Source organism: Chelonia mydas, chromosome 4 (genome assembly GCF_015237465.2).
Source record: "Chelonia mydas isolate rCheMyd1 chromosome 4, rCheMyd1.pri.v2, whole genome shotgun sequence".
NCBI lineage: Eukaryota > Metazoa > Chordata > Testudines > Cheloniidae > Chelonia > Chelonia mydas.
In genome coordinates this window covers 52,930,614-52,949,617 of record NC_057852.1, presented here as the reverse complement: position 1 = coordinate 52,949,617, position 19,004 = coordinate 52,930,614, and the positions used below count along the sequence as shown (strand labels likewise).

At 57.6% G+C, this 19,004-nt stretch overlaps 2 long non-coding RNA genes across 2 annotated transcripts; both read left to right on the top strand.

Annotated features, from left to right (window-relative positions):
* Positions 1 to 7,161: 7,161 nt before the first annotated feature.
* On the top strand, positions 7,162 to 8,258 carry LOC119565993. Its single transcript, XR_006290608.1, has 3 exons — positions 7,162 to 7,629; positions 7,702 to 7,761; positions 8,152 to 8,258. It is a non-coding gene; the product is annotated as an uncharacterized LOC119565993 (long non-coding RNA).
* A 94-nt stretch (positions 8,259 to 8,352) lies between these two features.
* Positions 8,353 to 18,700, top strand: LOC122465626. The gene is made up of 4 exons (XR_006290606.1): positions 8,353 to 8,584; positions 8,825 to 8,954; positions 12,822 to 12,827; positions 18,646 to 18,700. It is a non-coding gene; the product is annotated as an uncharacterized LOC122465626 (long non-coding RNA).
* The last annotated feature ends 304 nt before the right edge of the window (positions 18,701 to 19,004 follow it).

Here is a 19,004-nt window from a genome sequence, read left to right as displayed (position 1 = left end):
CGGCTCGGCTTCCCACAAGCAGCTCCCGCCATCCCATGAATTGCTCCACCAGCCGTCCCACAAACAGCTCCTGCTGTCCCATGAACAGCTCCACCAGCTGTCCCATAAACTGCTCCACAATATATCTTCAGGCTCCCCCACTACTTAACACAACACTCAGTGATTTCAGCTTTTAGTCAGTTTTTAGCTCTTTTGTGATTTCAGCTTGTAGTAGGAGAACCTTAGTGCTGGTGCACCATTAGCCCAAAGTGAATTCAGCTCAGCAGTCTGTAATTAGACTCCTAATAGAATCAACAGTAGCTCTGACACACCACAGAGGAAAGTGCAATTAGCATGTATGACCCTCACAAGGGGTCCCACACCACCAAATATAAATACCTGTCCCCCAACCTCTCTCAACTCACAGAGTTTTGGAACCCATGTCCCTTGCCTAGCGAGTGCTACTCAGTTGATGGCGAGTCCCTCCACCATAACAAAAGGCCCAGTACAGTTCCAAGCACAGTTCCCATAATCAGGGTAATAACAATTTATTCTTCCTGCCCCAATCACAGAGACACTGGGGATCCCACAGCAGTCAAAGTGACCATTTGGGCAGCTATGGGCTCATGCTAGCCGGGGTGGGTGTGCCTATGCAAATGAGATCAGCCCCTGAAGTTCTGTTCCACAACTTGCCACACCTCACCACCAGATGTCAGGGTGGAGCTCATCCTGACTCTGCTTACATCAGCAATGCAGGTTCTCCCTGTTCCTGGCTTGGCCCTCTCTGCCCCAGCCACAGGGCCACTTAGAGATCCCCAGCTAATGGCAGTCCCCCACAGCCCCCCAGCAGGATCCCCAGCTCTTCCGAGCCGTGGTCCCTACTGAAAAGTCCCACCCGTTGGACCCAACTCGGGTTCAAGTCGATCTAGCTGCACCAGTGTAAACCCTGGCAAAGGCGCACTCAAATCGGATTCACCCGGTGCTTCACACTGGTTTGGTTGAATTCGGCAATTTTCTGACACAAACCCGGCTGAAGTGCTGCTCCACTAGGGACGGCAGCCAGTTCTCTCCATTGCTCAGGACAAATTCCCTTCTCTGGACGGGCCAGGCCTGGGTGCGGGCACTGACACACCACGCCTCTCCTCCGAGGGCCCAAAGTTTTTAAGGACCCAGGTCAGTATCATGAACCCCATTTTACAGGCACAGAGTGTGGAGTGACTTGCCCCAGAGAACCCAGGAGTCCTGTCTCTCAAACCACACAGGATCCTCCAGATAGTCGCCCCCACTGGAACCACTCCCGCCCCGGAAGTTTTGCTAGCTGTCTGTCCATGGCACTTCTCTGGCCCCAATCTCTAAGGTATCGACCCTCGCAGGTGATCAGCCCCTTGCACAGAGGAACCAGATGAGGACAGAGGTCTGAATAGGGCTCAGGGGACAGGGAGCAGGGGAGCTAGGAGAGGAGGTGGGGTCCGGGGAGGCGGTTAGGGGCGGAGAGGTCACAGGTAAAGTAAGTAGAGAACAGCTCTTAAGGGGGATTTTAGAGCCAACTGCCTGCCTGGCTGCTCACAAAAGGGAGCTCCCCCCGCCTGCTTGATGTATCACAAGATCTTGGTGAAACCGGCCATCGGCCGGCTCCGGGTGGGGGGTTGTGGGGCGCCTGGCTGAAGCCCCGACTCCCCCCTGTGCAGAGCTGGCCTGAGCCCCTCTCTCCCGTTCCCCCCTGTGCATTCCCCCTGTGTGGGGCTGGCTCTCACTCTCAGGCTGTGGAGAAATTCAGCCCCAATCTACCCACCTTGGTGTCTCCGTTTCCCCCTCATCACACAGCCATGACTGGATTGTGCCTAGGAGGCAGGGTCAGTATTAGCCCCAGGTGGGATCTAGGGTACACGGAGGTGAAGTGACTTTCCCAAGGCTAAGCAGGGAGTCTGTGGCAGAGCAGAGAACCAAACCCAGCAAGCCCGAGCCCCCAGGGCTGTGACTGAACCACTGGGCGACCTTCTAACCCAGAGCCTCCGCTGCGCTTTGAGTGTGTGGGTGGGCCAGGCCCTAGACCGAGCCAGCAGGAGGGGGCATGGGGAAAGGCACGTGGGTGGGAAGCAAGAAGGGGAAACATCAGGAAGGGGAGCAAAAACTTGGAGAAGAAAGAAGAGAGGGGCAGGGGGAGGAGAAAGACTCCCCATGGCTTGTCCCTCGCAGCTGCCACCTTCCCACAGCCATCACTGGCCCACAGCTGCCAAAGAGGCCCCAGGCAGGTGTGAAGTGGAGCGAACCTCACGTCTTTCCACTGGGCTGTTAGTGAAGACACCTGGAGCTGAGTGTAATCATTTTAAAACCCTGTAACTCCTGATCATGTCCTTACGTAGTTCGTTACTATTTTAATGATGGCATTAAGAACCCAATAACAATAATCAGTAGAATATGAAAAGTGCATAAATAGGCTGAAAACTGGCAGTTGGGGGGAGGCAGGAAGGGGGCAGGAAGGAGTGAGTGGGAGACCCCAGGGGAGGGGAACCAGGGGGAGGGGGCAGAATGGGGTGGGGTGAGTTGGGGCTGGGGCCTTGGAGGAGAGGGCGGAGCCGGGATGGGGCACCCACTGGCAAAACCAAAGGCAGCATCTATGCTACACCTGATGTCCGGTTACCAACTTTCTGCACAAAAGCGCACGCCCTAGTCCCGCCCCTTCCCCTCAGGTCCTGCCCCGCCCCTTCCCCAAGGCCCCGCCCCCGGTTCACTCCATCCCCCCTCCCTTGGTGGCTCGCTCTCCCCCACCCTCACTCGCTATCAGTGGGCTGGGGTAGTGGGATGGGATGCAGGAGGGGGTGAGGGCTCTAATGGGGGGTGCGGGCTCTGGGGTGGGGCCAGAAATGAGGGGTTCAGGGTGCGGGACGGGGCTCCAGGCTGTGGCAGGGGTGCAGGGGGGTGAGCGCTCCGGCTGTGTGTGTGACCTTCCCCTTTCCCTTAGCCATGTGTTTGCCTCCCCTCCTCCCCCACCAGGGCCAGCATGCACAAGGCCTTGCTGACGGGTCACCTGGCTCTCCACTGACAGCTCAGGGGTCTGGTGTCCTCTGGCCCTGAGACCCCACAATAACTCCAAGGTTATTTCTAACGGGTTAAAGCCGAACTTGTGCTGAGATGAACACATCCCTCGTGGGTGTGGGGTTTTACAATATGAACTGACTCTGCGTGTGGGTACAGTGCATGGGTCTGAGTAAGACCCACACACCAACATGGCTGAAACACACAACTCCCCAGCCTGGGGGTTTCCATCCCCCTCATTCCTCCCACGGGGGCCTGGCCCATCTCCTGTATGGCCAGAGACCTGAGGGCCAGCAGTCGGAGTGTTGGGAGAGGGTCTGTTTTCTGTGGCTAGTGACTGCCCCAGAGTCACTCCCACCAGCCCCGATTGCCTTCCGCGGCAGCTGCCGTCCTCTGAAGACTGGCTGGGGATTCGACTAGGAAGAGGCACCTGGGAGCTGGAGTGACCACGGGTCAGACACTGCAACATTGGAGCCAGAACATCCAGGTCTTGATTTGCAGGCCAGTCAGGACAACAAAATAATCCAGTGTGACCCCCAGACACATGACACCCAGCTGATCCGGGCAAGTGACTTGCGCCCCATGCCACAGAGGACGGCAAAAACTCCAACATCCCTGCCAATCTGACCTGGGGGAAATTCCTTCCTAACCCCCAAAAATGGAGATCAGTGAGGCCCTGAGCATGTGAGCAAGGCCCACCGGCCAAGCACCGGAGAGAAATCGTTTTCTATATCACCTGAGAGCACTTGCTTCAGCACCCCCTGCCCCCTCCTGCCACCTCCACGTGGAGTGGAGAATCCATCATTGCCCTGGGTACCTTGTTCCAATGTTTAATCACCCGATTTCAAATGTGTCCCAGATTTCTAATGTTAGTTTCTCTGGCATGAACTTCCAGCCATTGGTTCTTGTTCTGCCTTTCGCTGCTCGGTTAAAGAGCCCTTTCGTACCCAGGTTTCTCTTTGTGAGGGGATTTACGCACTCTCATCAAGTGACCTCTTGGTCTTCTTTGTGAGAAACTGAACAGATTCAGCTCTTGTCTCGCACTGAAAGGCAACTTTTCAGCTCCTTTTTTGGGGGGGAGGGGGGAGGGTTCTCTGCCCCCTGTCCAATTTTTCATTCTTCCTCCTAAAATGCAGAGGGGAGCTTTCACCCACTCCCTCTTTATGGCTCCAGTCTCAGGACCTAAATTCCCTGCCACAGCCCAAAAATCCACACTGGGCCCCACTCCTCTCTCTGGCGATTTCCCTTCTCCCACAGGCCTGTCTTGAGGACACAGCCCTGGGGCCAGGTGAGCAGAGCCCCTGAGATTTCCCTTTGCAGTCTCTGAGGGTCAGGTCGCCCCATTACACAGCTCGGTAATGTCGTCTTTTCTTCTCCTTTCAGAAGTAAATTGTTGTATTTCTAGTCTCTTTATACGACCCCCCAATTTGCTGCTTCCAGTTCTCTGCTGTACACACCAACACTGGACTGGGTGAGGAGTCTGGAGCCATCCTGCACTGGGTACGTGGGAGGCTTGTAGGATCAGACCCTAAAATAGCTTTGGAGGGAAATTCTAACCCCCCCTTCCCGTCCCGACCTGTCACTGGGAGGTGCCGGCACTGACCCAGGCCGCTGAGCACCACAGACAGAGGAGACCAATTTTATCCACAAAAAGAAAAGGAGGACTTGTGGCACCTTAGAGACTAACCCATTTATTTGAGCAGAAGCTTTCGTGAGCTACAGCTCACTTCATCAGATGCATAAGGTGGAAAATGCAGTGAGGATGTGTGTAGCTAGTGCGCTAAGAGCAGCAGCGTGGCCATGGCGGCTCGGCCAGTGGCTGGGGCTAGTCGCCTGAGCATGAACCCAGCCGACACCAGGAGACGGCCCCGGGTCACTAGCCTAACCCCCCACACAGCTGCTGCCGCCGCCCCGTCAGTGCCTGAGCTCCAGCAGACCCTGCTGGGGAGCAGCCCCCAGCTGCAGGGTAGATGCCCCTGAGAGCACGGCAGGGTCCAGCTCCCCGGCTGACCTGTGCCGCTGAGCGCTGGGGGGACGGACGGACGGACGGACACGCACACACACGCCCATAGCTCCTTGGCAAGTCATTGGTTTCTCTTCCCCAGACAGGGAGGACGAACCCGTCTGACCAGGCTGGTGGGGCCGGGGCCGAGGGTGCTGGGTGACAGGTGGGTGTCGGCTCTGGGGTGGGACTGTCACTTCCCTCCCGCCCGCCCATCCAACAGGATCCCAGTGAACAAAACCAGCTCAGCCCGCAGGGGAAGAGTTCGGACCAGGGCCTGGTGCCTTCTGGGAGCAGGGATTGTCCAGAGAGAGCGCAGACAGAGGGCAGCTCTGAACACTCTGCGCAAAACTGCCTGACCTGACCCGCACCCCCGGATATCCCAGCCCTGAGCTCCCCACTCGCCGCTCTGCCGGTGCCCCTCACTCCCGACCCACAGCCCCCGCTGTCCCAGCCCTGAGCTCCCCCCTCGCCACTCTGCCGGTGCCCCTCACTCCCGACCCGCAGCCCCTGCTGTCCCAGCCCTGAGCTCCCCACTCGCTGCTCTGCCGGTGCCCCTCACTCCCGACCCACAGCCCCCGCTGTCCCAGCCCTGAGCTCCCCCCTCGCCCCTCTGCCGGTGCCCCTCACTCCCGACCCGCAGCCCCCGCTGTCCCAGCCCTGAGCTCCCCCCTCGCTCCTCTGCCGGTGCCCCTCACTCCCGACCCGCAGCCCCCACTGTCCCAGCCCTGAGCTCCCCCCTCGCCCCTCTGCCGGTGCCCCTCACTCCCCACCCGCAGCCCCCGCTGTCCCAGCCCTGAGCTCCCCCCTCGCCCCTCTGCCGGTGCCCCTCACTCCCCACCCGCAGCCCCCGCTGTCCCAGCCCTGAGCTCCCCACTCGCCGCTCTGCCGGTGCCCCTCACTCCCGACCCGCAGCCCCCGCTGTCCCAGCCCTGAGCTCCCCCCTCGCCCCTCTGCCGGTGCCCCTCACTCCCGCCCCGCAGCCCCTGCTGTCCCAGCCCTGAGCTCCCCACTCGCTGCTCTGCCGGTGCCCCTCACTCCCGACCCACATGACCTGCTATCTCAGCCCTGGGCTCCCCCCACACCTCTGCAGTCTATATCGTCTATGGAAATATGCTTATAAGTGTGAATATGATGTAACTGGATTATGCTTTATGCACAAAAGTCTCTGGTAAGGTCTCATTACAAGGCTTATCATCTCCTGAGTGTGGTCATCCTATCTGTATCGTTCTTGTACACGCGTCATTCTTGTGTCTGAAGCTAGAAATATGAGGTATGACTCTGAAGTCCTCTTGTAATTATGGACAGTGTGGGCCGTTGATGATGGTTTGGAAGCTTGATGGCTCCCACTGACTGGGACAATGGGTTGTAAATGGCTCTGTTCACCTGGTGCGGGCTAGCCCTGGAAGAATGGAGACAAGGGGGCTCACAGGACATGTGACATGTCCGGAAGTTGCAGCCACAGGAAGTGAGTGCTGCTCTCAGGACGCCATTAGGAGAAGGTCAGAGGCCCCCAAGGGGCGGGCGGAGGGTGAGGTGGGCGGAGCGGGTCCCTCTCCCGTACTCAGCCACGTGTCGCCCGTGCGCCACAAGCAGCCCGGCCCCAACCCTGCCCTGCCCCAGTCCGAGTCTGCGCCCCCTGATCCCTCCCCCACCCATGCGCTCCCTCAGCCTCCCCCAACACCTCCCATAGTCCCCCCCACACCCTCCTCAGCCATTGGCCCCCAACATCCTCTCCAGCCCCCCCAGGGGCCCCTCCATCCCCCCATCCACCCCAGCCCCACCCTCCATCCAGGGGATCCCTCAGACCCCACTCCCCAAACTCCCCCCTAGTTCACCCCAACCCTTTTCCTCATCCCTCGGCCCCCAGCATCCCCCAAAATGTGCTGCTGCCCCCAAACTCCTCCCCCATCCTCAGCATCCCGCCCCCAACGGACTCCCACCCCTTTCCCCATTGCTGGCCCCCACTTTCCCGTCACCCCCTCCCCCAGTCCATCCCCAATGTGCCAGGTTCCTCATCGCCAGTCTCGGCTACCCCCCAACCTGCCGGGTTCCCCTTTTCAGCCACCGTGGAGCTCTCAAACACGCCCCCAACCCGTCCCCTCTGGGGTCTCTAAATCCCCTATTCCCACAGTGCACCTTGGTAACCCTTCCCTCCTCTACCTCGAATCCCCCTATTCCCTTCCCTTGGGTCCTCCTGAACACCTCAACCCCACGGTCCGCCCCCCACATATATCCTGGTCACTCATTCACACGCTGAGCTAGTCCTTCAGGGGCCCCCAGAGCCCACCAAACTTCTCCATCCATGAGCCCCATGGCCCTGTGGCCGGGAAGGGGGGGGCAAGCTCCCAATGTGGCTGGGCTGGGTGTGGGTGTGAATCTTTTCTTGTCTGGTGTGTCCTGGGCTCACAAAGACTCTTTGCTCCCTCAGGGTGGGGTGTGGTTTTTGGCCGAAGGTGACACGGTTTGGGAGCCCTGTGGATGCGATGTGGTGTCTGCAATGGGGCGTGGGAAGGAGAAGAGCGATATGAAGATGGCGTCTAAGAGGAGGCCAGGTGACTTCTGTGGAGGGAGACATGCTGGACAATGCCAAGGATTGGGGAGACAACCAGGTGTGAGCCCAGGGTGCAGAGAGCTGGGGGAGGGTGTCTGTGTCTGTAACAGTTCCCTGTCCCCTCTCACAGATGGAGTCCAAGAGGGATAGGAAGGAGAGGACGAGCGCCCCAGTACTCAAGAATAATAAGGTGCATCCTGGCTGGGCCCGGGGCTCTGCGGGGTTAAGACCAGTGGAAGGGACAAGAGTCTCCTGTGCAGAGTGACTATTTTGGGTGCAGGTGCACTGGGGTGCTTCTAATTGTAGCTCCCAGAACATCATGGGAAGGGGGTTCAGGGTAGAGCCCTGGGGTGTGGGAGATGCGAAAAGAAGAGCCCCGCCATCACGGCAGTGTGTGAGGATAACTTTTGTTTTTCCTTCTTGCGTTGTGTTTGGCACCAAGGGAAAAGAAGTGTGTGTGTGTGTGTCTTGATGCCAGGCAAGTGTGTGTGTCTTGATGCCAGGCAAGTGTGTGTGTCTTGATGCCAGGCAAGACCTGTCCAGCTCACCCTCTCTCTCTTTGTCATACCTCCTACCGCAGGCCATGGGCAGGAGAAGTGCGCATTGATCCCCACAGGCTTGGTCTCGAGAGCCTGCACCATCTAGCAGGAGGGAAGAGAATCATAGCAGGTCCTGGAGGCGACAGTGGAGGAGGTGGGGTGACTGGCCATGCAGCCCGTTGGCTCTGTCTCTTTCCATCGCGTGGGGCTGCTCCAGAGCATGTGGGAGACGGAGGGAGGCCGAGGTTTCGCGCACCGGTAGAGCTGTGGGCAGGGCTGCCTCGCTCGTCGGTTATTTCCTGCGCTTGCAGATGAGTCGCCCAGGAGCCCCAGGCAGAGGAGAAGCTGGAAGAAGTGGAGCTGAGCAGGCTGGACATCCCGGTAAGCAGAGATGAACAGTCCTGAGCTTTCTGCCTTTCCCAGCACTGAGTGTGAGTCAGCGGTGACAGCACTCTCTTCCTCAGCTCTTCCCAGGTTAGTTTTCTTCAGAGGTCGAGAGCTGCGCGTGGTATTAAGGGCAGGGGAAGAGACAATCGTCTCCTGTGCAGAGTGACTCCTTTGGGTGCAGGTGCAGAGGGGGGATTTCTAATTGTATCTGTGATGGCATAATGGGAGGAGGGTTGAAGCCAGAGCCCTGGGGTGCGGGAGGAGCGAGAAGTGGAGCCTCGCCACCATTGCTTTTTCTTTCCCTCTTGTGTTGTGTTTAATACCAAGGGGAAAGAAGTCATGAGGACGGAGTCCAGCACCGAGGTGAGATGGAAAGTGAGCGAGAGCAGTGACAGCATGAATCCTGTTGATGCCAGGCAAGACCTGTCCAGCTGGGAGCGAAGCAGCTGTCGCTGTTGTGATGATGTGATGCAGCAGGGAGGGGGGAGTGTTGACCTGGGAATGTGCCCTGGGGACGGGAGACCTGAGAGTCTGTTACCTGAGCCAGGAGGGGGAGGGGGAGGTAACACCTCTGCCTAGGAATGTGGACGGAGGCTGCAGCAGGGAACCTGCTGGGTGGGTTTAGTTTCAGTTTGGGGCTGGGTGGAGGAACACAGGGAACCCCAGGGCTGGGGTCTAAGCTCCCTGCTCCCCCAGAAGGACTTGACTGAGGGGTCCTGGGTGTACCCACAAGCTCTGTTTTGGACTGTGTTCCTGTTGTCCAATAAACCTTCTGTTTTACTGGCTGGCTGAGAGTCTCAGTGAATCCCAGGAAGAGGGGTGCAGGGCCTGGACTCCCCCACACTCCGTGACAGCTGTCAGTGAGGTAAGTGTCTGGTTTGGGGAGGGGTCTGGTCACAGCCCCTCTGGCTCCAAGCAGGGACTTCCCGTTAGCTGGGTGTGGGTTTCCTGACTAGCTGTGGCTTCAAGGGAGATGATGTTGCCATTTATGGGGGCTGATCATCTCTCTGGCCAGGAGTGGGGTGTGCTCCCTAGCAGAAGGTTGAATCCATGAGGGTGACTCCCTGTTCTGAGTTTCTTTCCTTCCTCCTAGATTTCTCTCTCTCTCTCTCTGTCTTCTCTACTGTGTTGGCCAACTCACACTCAAACTCTCTCTCTCTCCTTTCATGGACACTTGTTATGTTCAGTTGCCTGCATCCTCTTCCTCTGCTCCCCCTCCCCCAGTCTCCTCTGGGCTAGGCTGGGTCTATCTGCCTATGGCCATGGTCTCTGCCCTACTGGGCTAAGTGGCTTGCCCCTCCCACTCCGTATCTTCCTAGAGAGTTTGGGGAGACTTCATTGGTGTAACTGGGTCACAGCGTGAGTGGCCAGTCATGTCTTTGGGGCTGTGGTGTCTGAGATGGAGAGGGGTGGATTCGTGGTCATGGCTTAGGGCACAGGAGAAGTGGGGCTGGGATTAGAGATGCCTAGAAACCCCCTTATCATCCCTGGCTCCATTACTGCATCACCCAAAAGCCTCGCTCGGGGTCCACGCCCAGTACTGGGTTTCGAACGGTGCCACTGGCACCATGGCACCGGGCCCACACTCAGAAGGAGTCCCGGCCTGGCCCCCTCCACTTGCCATGTGCCCCGAGGCCCCACTACCCACTAGCTCCTCTCCCCTCTCTCCCACTGCTCGCTCCTTTTGGCCAGCCAGGCCCGGGGCTCCTCTCCGCCCCCTGACCCCCCCCCGCCACTGCTGGGGCCTCTCCACCGCGGGTGGTGGAAGCTCTACGGCGAAGGCTCTTTTATCGGGCACTAGCTCTCTCAGCTCAGGGCATGGGGCTCCCACTGGTGTCTCTAGACTTCGTCCTCTGCCCCGTCTCCCCAAACTCCCCAAGTCTTGTGGAAACGAGCCTGCTCCTCTCGCAGGTGGCTGACAAAGGAGGCTCCGGCCCGGTGAGGCTCTGGCATTGTGCAGAGCACGGTGCAGCAGGGACTTATCACTAGGGCCGTAGTTCTTCCTTCCCAGAAACAGGACGTACGTGTGGAAAATGGGGCAGCTCCCCCAGCCCCCCCAGGGCAGCGCAAGGTCAGTATTTGTCAACAGGGATCAGCAGGAACTCCTACCCATGCATGGGCTGGGATGGATACCTGGCTGTCCTGGGCCCCTAGGGGTGTGAGAGCAAAGGGAAGGTTTGTTTGTGGATTTTCCCCTTCGGGGAACCAAAGGAGCTTTTCTCTGAGAGCTGCATGGGAGGAAGTGAAGGCTCAACCCTGAGCTGGAGGCTGGCAGCGATATTCTGCTCAGGGCTGGTGGGGGAAGCTCCCTGCAGTGAGGCTTAGAGACTCTCTGCTAAAATCTGGCCTGGAAGGTGTTAGTGTTGCGATATTTGTTCAGTGCTGATTGATTGGCTGTAGAAGCTCTGTTGGAAAGAGAGCCACCCCCAGCTCTCAGTTCTGCTGACTTTGCAGGTGGACGCTGCCTTTTGGGTCCTAGTGCCTGTCGGGCTCCCCGTCTGTGCGCTGGGAGGAGCCATCCTGTTCTCTGTACAGCAGTGAGTGCGTGTGCTGGGGCACGGCGGGGTGGGGGGAGTGGGGGGAAATAAGCCATAGGGAAGGAAGGGGGTGGGATGAGGAGGGCTGGGGCAATAGGGAAGGAGCACGGGGTGGGGAAGAGAAGGGGATAGAGGAAGCGGGGGCAGGGGGAAGCGGGGGCCCGGCATGCAGCATCCCCTTGGCAGCAGCTGAGGCTCCCCATTAAGCAGGCCCATCAAACCCTCACCCTGACAAGCCCCCACCTCCCCTGCACCTGGACCACCCCGATAAGCCCCCCGGACACCCACCCCACAGAGCCCCAGCCTGCTGCACTTGGACCCGCACTCCAATGAGCCCTACCTCCCTTGCACCCGGACCTGTCCTGCGCTGAGCTCCCCACACCAACACACCACCTGCTGAGCCCCAACCACCTTCACTTGGAGCCCTCTGCAGAGTCCCACTGCGCCTGCACCTGGAGCCCCCCAACAAGCCCCAGTTCATCCAGATCCCGCAGTGAGCCACCTCAGCCCGACTGCTCCACCCAGAACCCTCTTACCCCACCGGGATCCCCTCACACTGAGCCCTTCCACACTTCGATCCTGCCAGGCTGAGCCTGTCTGCCCACACCTGGCACAGGGGCAGTGGCCAAGAGTGTTTCTGGGGCAGGTTTATCCCTTACCCTGAGTCAGGGTGGGGTGCAGCCTCACGGCCGAGTCCCTATCCCGGGAGGGGAGGGGGAAGGCTGCAGGGTGATCTCCCACCTCCACGCAGCCAGTGGCCTCTGCTCCCCACTGCCAGGCCGGAGCTTCCACATTCATTTATTGACAAATAACATTTGCAGAATTTTCAAATAGTGCACAGAATTTTTAATTGTTCGGTGCTGAATTCCCTCAGGAATATGGGGTGCTGGGCAGTTGTGGGGGGGCTGTGAGAGGGGCACTGGGCAGTGAGGAGTGTTGGGCACAGGGATCTGTGAGCCAGATCTCTGGGTGAGGGGGCACTGGGCATGGGAGTTGCTGGGCATAAGAGGGTGGGGAGCAATGGGCAGGGGGGTGGTATGGCAGAGCACGCTGGCAGCGCAGGGCTGGGTGGGCCAGTATGTGTCTGGTGGCTGCGGGTTTGCAAACAGAGCCCCTGTGTGGGGCTGTGCAGACCGGAGCTGTGTCTCCCTCCCCCCACCTCCCTGTGCCTTACCCCTGGCCAGCCCCTGGCTCTGGTGATCAACCCCCTCTTGTGCCATACCCCATTCCTCCATAGGGACCCACATACATGTTTGGTGCCGGGCTCACAGAAGGTTAATTGGGCCCTGTCCACACCTCCTTGTGCTGGGCACTGCACGGACACCCAGAGGGCCGGCAGGATGCATGAGGAGGTGGGTGAAGGGCTGTATGTTGCATACAGTGGGGGTGGATGGGGGGCTTTAGGGTTGGATGGACAGCGGGACAGGTGGAGAGCTGCAGGGACGGGTGGTGACGTCATGGGCCAGAGGTGTGATGGGTTCAGCTCATGGGTGCTGGCCCTGTCATCTCCTGCCCCCATCTGCCCTGGACTCTGCCCCGTCTCTCTTGCAGGCAGCACTCAGCAGAGTCAGGCCCTGTAGCGTTACACTGGTGCCTCCATCCCGTGCGTACACCTGTGCACAGGGTGCTGCTGGAGAGCTCCGGTCTGGACAAGCCAGCGGGCTCACGGCTGCTGAACCAGCTCCTCCAAAGACTGCCCCAGATCTCCCCCTCCTTGCGCAGCAAGACCCTTGCTGGAGGGGCTCCTTGTCCCTCCTTCCACCCAAAGCAGCCTGCTCAGCAGAGAGACTGAGGTCCCCTGCCTCCGCCCAGCCTCTAGCTGGAGCTGCTCCAGCCCCGAATTGCTGGTCTCTCAGCCTGGCTGGAGTTGGTGTGATGTCCTCGCTGAGTCAGTTCTTTCTCCCTGATAGATTATGATTTTCCCCTCTGCAGTTAGTTGGTCTTTCTCTGCTTTCCCAGAACCCCTCCCCAGAGTCTGTCATTGCTTCACCTAAAAGCTGCTTCCCCTTTGGGTCTCTGTGTTCTGGGGTCTCTGCTGTCATCGGGGACACTATGGGCAGGTGCTCAGCAAGGTGAGGGTTGTAACTCAGAGCTTTCTTCATCAGAAATTTAAGTAAAATTAGCCTTTGCCTCATTCCTTAAGGTGCAGAGTAACACACAGGCACACGCCTGCTCACCAGGGATATGTGTGGGTCGGTGTCAGGGTGCAGGGCCCCCTGGTGCCCAGGTGAGGCAGTGCATGGTGAATATCGCTCCTGTTGGGGCACTGACCCCTGCTGGCCAGGTGGGATAGTGCCCTATGTGTATCTCCCCCCCAGCACTGTGATAGTGACCCCTGCTGACCAGGCACGGGAGTGCCCTGTAGGTGCCTTCTTGTTGGAGCAGTGACTCCTGGTGGCCAGGTGCGGCAATGCCTGGCATGTATCCCCCCTCTCATTGCTGCAGCGACCTCTGGTGGTCACTGAGGGCAACTGCCTATGTGACCCCACCACTACCATTGTGACCAGCCTGCAGAGTAAAGGTGCGGCCGAATTACCACTGCCGCGGAAAGACGAGGGCCGCCCTGACGGCACCCGGAATGCCCCCTTTCCCAGTGCCGCCGCAGCACCTGCTTGGAACGCTGGTGTTTGGAGCCGGCCCTGCTGGGCTGGAATTGAGGGGGAGTCGGGGGCAGCAAAGAAATGGCTCTTCCCCGGGGGCTGCCTGCAGGGGTTGGTCCCTACCCACTTCCGGAGTCATCAGCCTTGTAGGAGCAGGCAACCGGTGGGAGTTCCAACCTTCCCAGGTGCGGTGGGGCTCGGGCTTCAGGCTTCTGCCCTGGGATGGGGGGCTCAGGCAAGATCCATGGAACGTGGGCTGGCGGGGGGGGAGAAGTCTGTAACTCATGCAGTTAGCGATATATGTGTGACCTCAAATATTACCAATCTGCCCCCCCTCACCAAAAAACCCCCAAACCCAAGCAACCAACCATCTCCCCAACAGACTCTCCATCTGGAAAGCATTCATCCCTCACACTGATGAAAAGACTCACAGTAGAAAGACGATCAGCTTTTAAAACAATCCTCCTGCAAGACAAAGAAACTCACATCTTTAGACTCAGAAAACACTCCCAAGAAACGTTAATAACATGTTGTCATGAAGAAATCAAAGGTACGGGGGACGGGGTCTGAGGCACCGGAAGTGGCTGTGGCAGCCCTCTCCCGGCTGCCCTCCCCCCTGGACCTGGGGCAACGGTCCGGTTCCGACACGGGGGAGCCGGAGCGGAGGGGGGGATGGCTGTGGACAGAAGGCCGGGCCTGGCCTTTGGGGGCGGGGGAAGGGGTGTGCTCCATGTGTCATTCTGGGGGGTGGGGCTGAAGGGACACCCCAGGGGTGTGTGATGAGGGAGGAACTGGGGGAGGGGAGACTGGCGGTTAAGGGGGGGCTGCAGTGAAGGGGAGTATGTGGTAGCAGTTGAGGGGCTGAGGCTATTTGCAGTGGGGGGATCGGGGAGCCTGACTAAGTGGGATGCGGAGGCTGTGGTGTGGGGGGGTCACAGAATTGTCTGGTGGGCTTTGGGGGAGGACTCTATAGCTAGCAGGGCCCAGAGTACCACGGCCAGGTTCTGGGGGGTCAAGGTCTGGGATCCAGTGGCTCCTGTGAGGTGCCCCAGGGCTATAGTGACTGGCAGGGGGCTGGACAGCAGCACCAGGGTCCTTGAGGAGGGGCTGGGAATGAGGACACTGAAGGCTATGGTGGGGGAGGGGAGCCCGGACAGCACCATGGCCATTGCAAGGGAGGTTTTGGGGTGGGGGGGGCATTGGAGAGTCTGAGGGGGTTGTTGCTTAGGGAGATGCTGTGGGTGTGCGGTTGCCAAGAGGGACCCCCCACCTTCCACAGCCATTGCTGGGGAGCTTGTGGGGGGACCACAGGGAGCAGGTTTGTGCTTAGGTGATTGGAGCCGGAAGGGGCTGGGGCTGTAGGGATTGGAGCAAGGCAGGTGGGGGCAGTGTGGTGGGGAGGGCACTGCAGCCATTGGGGGAGGAGGGACCTAGAGGGAGCTGGGTCCGTAGGGAGGGGGGTAAAGGGGTAAGGAGGTTGTAGCAAGTGTGAGCCAGGGGTTCCTTTGGTCAGTAGCGGGGACTGGGGGTGCGTGTGAGACTTGTGCCATCCCCACTGAGAAGCTGACAGGAGGGGACATATAGGAGAGGTAGGGAGGCAGAAGCATCTGCCCCAGGGGAGGTAGCAGAGAGTTTGGGTGGGGAGGGGGAGCAGCCTGGAGGTGAGGTTGGCTCTGGTGCAAAGTAGTGTGTTGGGAGGAAGAGAACGCACGTGTAAACACTGATTGAAATGACACAAGTGCCACTTTCTCCTGCAGCCAACCCTAGGGGCCTCAGTGACAAGAAAAGGATTTACAAGCAGGAAAGTGAGATTGAAACGACAAAGGTTAGCAGGGGGATGCTGAGCGTAAGACCTGAAATGTATCCATGTGGTTCCCAGGATCAAATCTCAAGAAGTGCTCTTACAGTCGACAACCAAAGCGCACCCAGCTGAAGCTCTGGGCAGCCCTTCACAAGCTGTTCTAAAAAATACTTCAACAGAAACTCTAGACTGGAGCCTGCCCCCGATCAGAGCAGGAGCCCCAACGCACCTCTGCATATTGACCGTCCCCCTCCCCCCAGCCCTCGCAGGACAATTTAACTGTCACAGCAGCAGCCGCCGCATTGAGTTTGCTGTGGCCATAAGTTCAACTAAAGCAAAAATGTGTTTGGGAATCACGGGACTGGATGATAACGGCCTAGTGGCCTTAAAATCCCTGGCTGGTTTAATGCCTTTGACCCCTCTCAAAAGAAGCTGCTCACAGGGTAGGAGGCTCCTGTGACACTTGAAAACATGCAGCAGTTCTACTGCTGGAAGGGCAGGGCCAGAGGAGAGGCCCAGCAACCTGCCCCAGGATTTGGCATTTCCTCAGGATTATGGGACCTTCCCTGAACACTGTTAGATGCATTAATTGATTTTATTGGGGGAGGGGGGACTGTTAGACAGTCATTTACAATTTTTCTCTTTATAGACTTAAGCAACCAAATAAAATATTGTAAACTGCAGAATTCTGTAGCTCTGGTCCCTGTTGCTGCTGCCCCATTCTGTAGCCCTTGGTCCCATTTTACTCCTTTCTTGCTGTCTCCATTGGATTGGTCTGTAGGATGAGCTCAGGGGCAATATGGAGCCAACTGGGCTTGCCTGAAGAAGAAGTGGAGCTCTACAAGGTATCTGCAACCCTAGCTCCCCTCTCAGGGACTACAGCTGGCCAGGACAGCCCATTAACTGCATTGGAGGCTTGCTCCTCCTGCGTATTTCCTCTCCAAGTAGCTTTTCTTGCTAGCAGGGTACCAATGTCATGCAATGAGTGACATCTGGTCCGTGCTGCCTCTGCCCTCATCCATCTGCTGCAGTGCTGTCAGTGCAATATTGTAACTGCTCACACTGTGGCCACTGTGAAATTGCTATGACTGCATGGGCAGACAGAGCAAAAATCCATTGGAGAACTCATCTAAGCACTTCTTCAATTCAGGTAATTATGGATCTAAATCCCCATGACTGCTCTGAAAGTCTCAGCCTCCGTATTGCCACCACGTGATTTTGTCATGGGTCTCATGGTATTTGGGGTTTCCAAGAGCCCAGCTCCTGGCGTCCAATGGCTAGATGAGAACTTTGGCTTTCATTTAAGAAAAATAAAGTTAAGTTTCTAGCCCTAGTGGATGCAGAGAATTGAAAATGTGACCTCATTCCACCCGAAAGGCTCAGGAATCAAACAGCAAAGAGTGCCCCTTACATGAAGGGGGACCCTGGGGAAGAGCAGACCCCCAGCCCAGCATTAAAACACAAGACTATTTCTATAGAAGGCTCAGTGGGGTGAGGTGAATCAACTTTCTGGTCTAGACAGGTTCTCATAACATGCTTGGTAGCTTTCCTGCCTTTTGTCTCTTCTCACACAGCCCCGTTCTCTTCACCCCAAGCCCCATTTCTGCTGGGTGGAGTGATAGTGATCCTTGCTCTTCTCCCCTCATTCCCTCCGCCGATCCCCAATGTCTCCCCTCATTCCCCGGAGTGTTTCTAGGGCCTATCAGATCAAAGCCCAGGAGTTTGGCTTTGACACCCAAACAAACCCAGGACTTTGGCATCCAAAATTTGGAGGCCTGTTTGTGATGGGGTGTACCTGGCCCCTTGTGGCCTCCTCCTGGTGGCCCTGCAGTCCTATTCCCTGCCCCAGGAAGGAGCAGCAGAGGGGGCTCCTCTAGGCTTGCCTAGAGAAGCCTCATGGAAGCAGCCAGTCAGAGCCCAGCAGCCTCTTATAAAAAGGAGCTGCAGGACCTCAGCTGCTCAGTTCCCTGCTGGGGGTGGAGGAGCAAAGAAGGGTGCTCAGCTCTGGCCAAAAGGCATTTGATAGGCTGCACGAGCTAAACTGGGGAGTGAGAGGAACTGAAACCGTTACGAGGTAGAGGTGGGGAGAGGCCCAGGGAATGTAGCAGGAATTAATGAAAGGAAGCAGTAGGCGCTTGCTGTTGACAAGATCCCTGGGCTGGAATCTGGAGCTGTGAGTGGGCCTGGGTTCCCCCAGTGATGAAGTGGCCTGAGCCCTGGGCGGGGGACAAGACTCCTCTAGAAACCTGAGCAAAGGGCTGGATTTAAAGGGCCCTGAGATGGGGCTGAAGACCCTGGTGAGGGCAGGCAGGCAGGCAGACAGCTGGCTGAGCTCTTTGCTACCCGGGAAGTGGTTCATTTTTGACTGTGAGACCTGGCTGGAGGCATGAGTCACTGCAGACATGCCTTGTGAGGTCAGCAACATACAGGGGGCACCAGGAGTGGGTGAAAGATTGCAGTACCACACCCAAGTACTAGCAGGCACTCAAGAGACAAATACCACTCTGTTCCACTGTGGATAAGTGCTGATATCATCATTGGGCCAGAGAACGTGAAGGAGTCTGTAGTCCAGTGGTCAGGGCATCCACCTGGGAGGAGACCCTGGGTCTAGTCTGCCTGCTCTAATCACTCTTTCATTATTTATCCGCAGGAGAACAGCTTCAACAGGAGAAACGGAGGGAGCCCCAGATCAGAATATCCTAGTGGTTAGAGCCCCTCCTGAGACATGGGAGACTCCTGTTCAAATCCTCTCTTTCCCTCTGGCAGACAGGAAAGAACTGAATCTGGGTCTCCCAGGTCCCAGCCGAGTGCTCTGAGCACAGAGCTAAACAGTGTGAAGTGGGGACCACACCATCCTGCAGAGTTGTTGCAAGTTTGTTACCTCGCTTCTGTTCATAGTTCTGGTCATAGTAAAGGGTTTATCTAGACACTGAGCTACTCATCACTAATGCTACCTCGACACTAGAAGATGCTCTAAGCTCCTCCCATCAGCTTAATTGCCCCACTCGCCGTGAGAGGCGTAGCTCTGTCAGCGGGAGAAGCTCTCCTGCCGACATAGCGCTCTCCTCAACAGCGCTTCGATCGGGATCACTTACATCGCTCAGGGGGGTGGATTATTCACCCCCCTGAGCGCCGTAAGTGATACTGAAATCAGTTCTAGTGTAGACAAGGTCTAAGATACCAGAGCAACTGCTGCTGCTATTTCAACAGGAAGAGAAGGAGGAGGCTGCAGGATGGTGAAGGAGAGAAAATCAACACTGCAGGAGAAGATAAAGACCAGGAGAATCCAGAAGCCAAGTCACCAGAGAGGCACAGGGAACCTCTCTACAACCTCCCCAAAACTCTCATTTGAAGAGGGGTGTGGACTGTGGAATATGTAGCTTTCTCCCAAAAAACATAAAGAAATAGCTTTGAGCTCTGATGCGCTATGTAGGTCAGTTCTTTGATGGGGTTAGTGAGGGGTTCGATGCCATTTAACTAATCCACTTTCAAGTCACACCTTCTACTAATCAAAATTCATTTTGCTGAGTGTCCCCCTGTTGGCAAGCCCTGAATTCTCTGCGCTGACC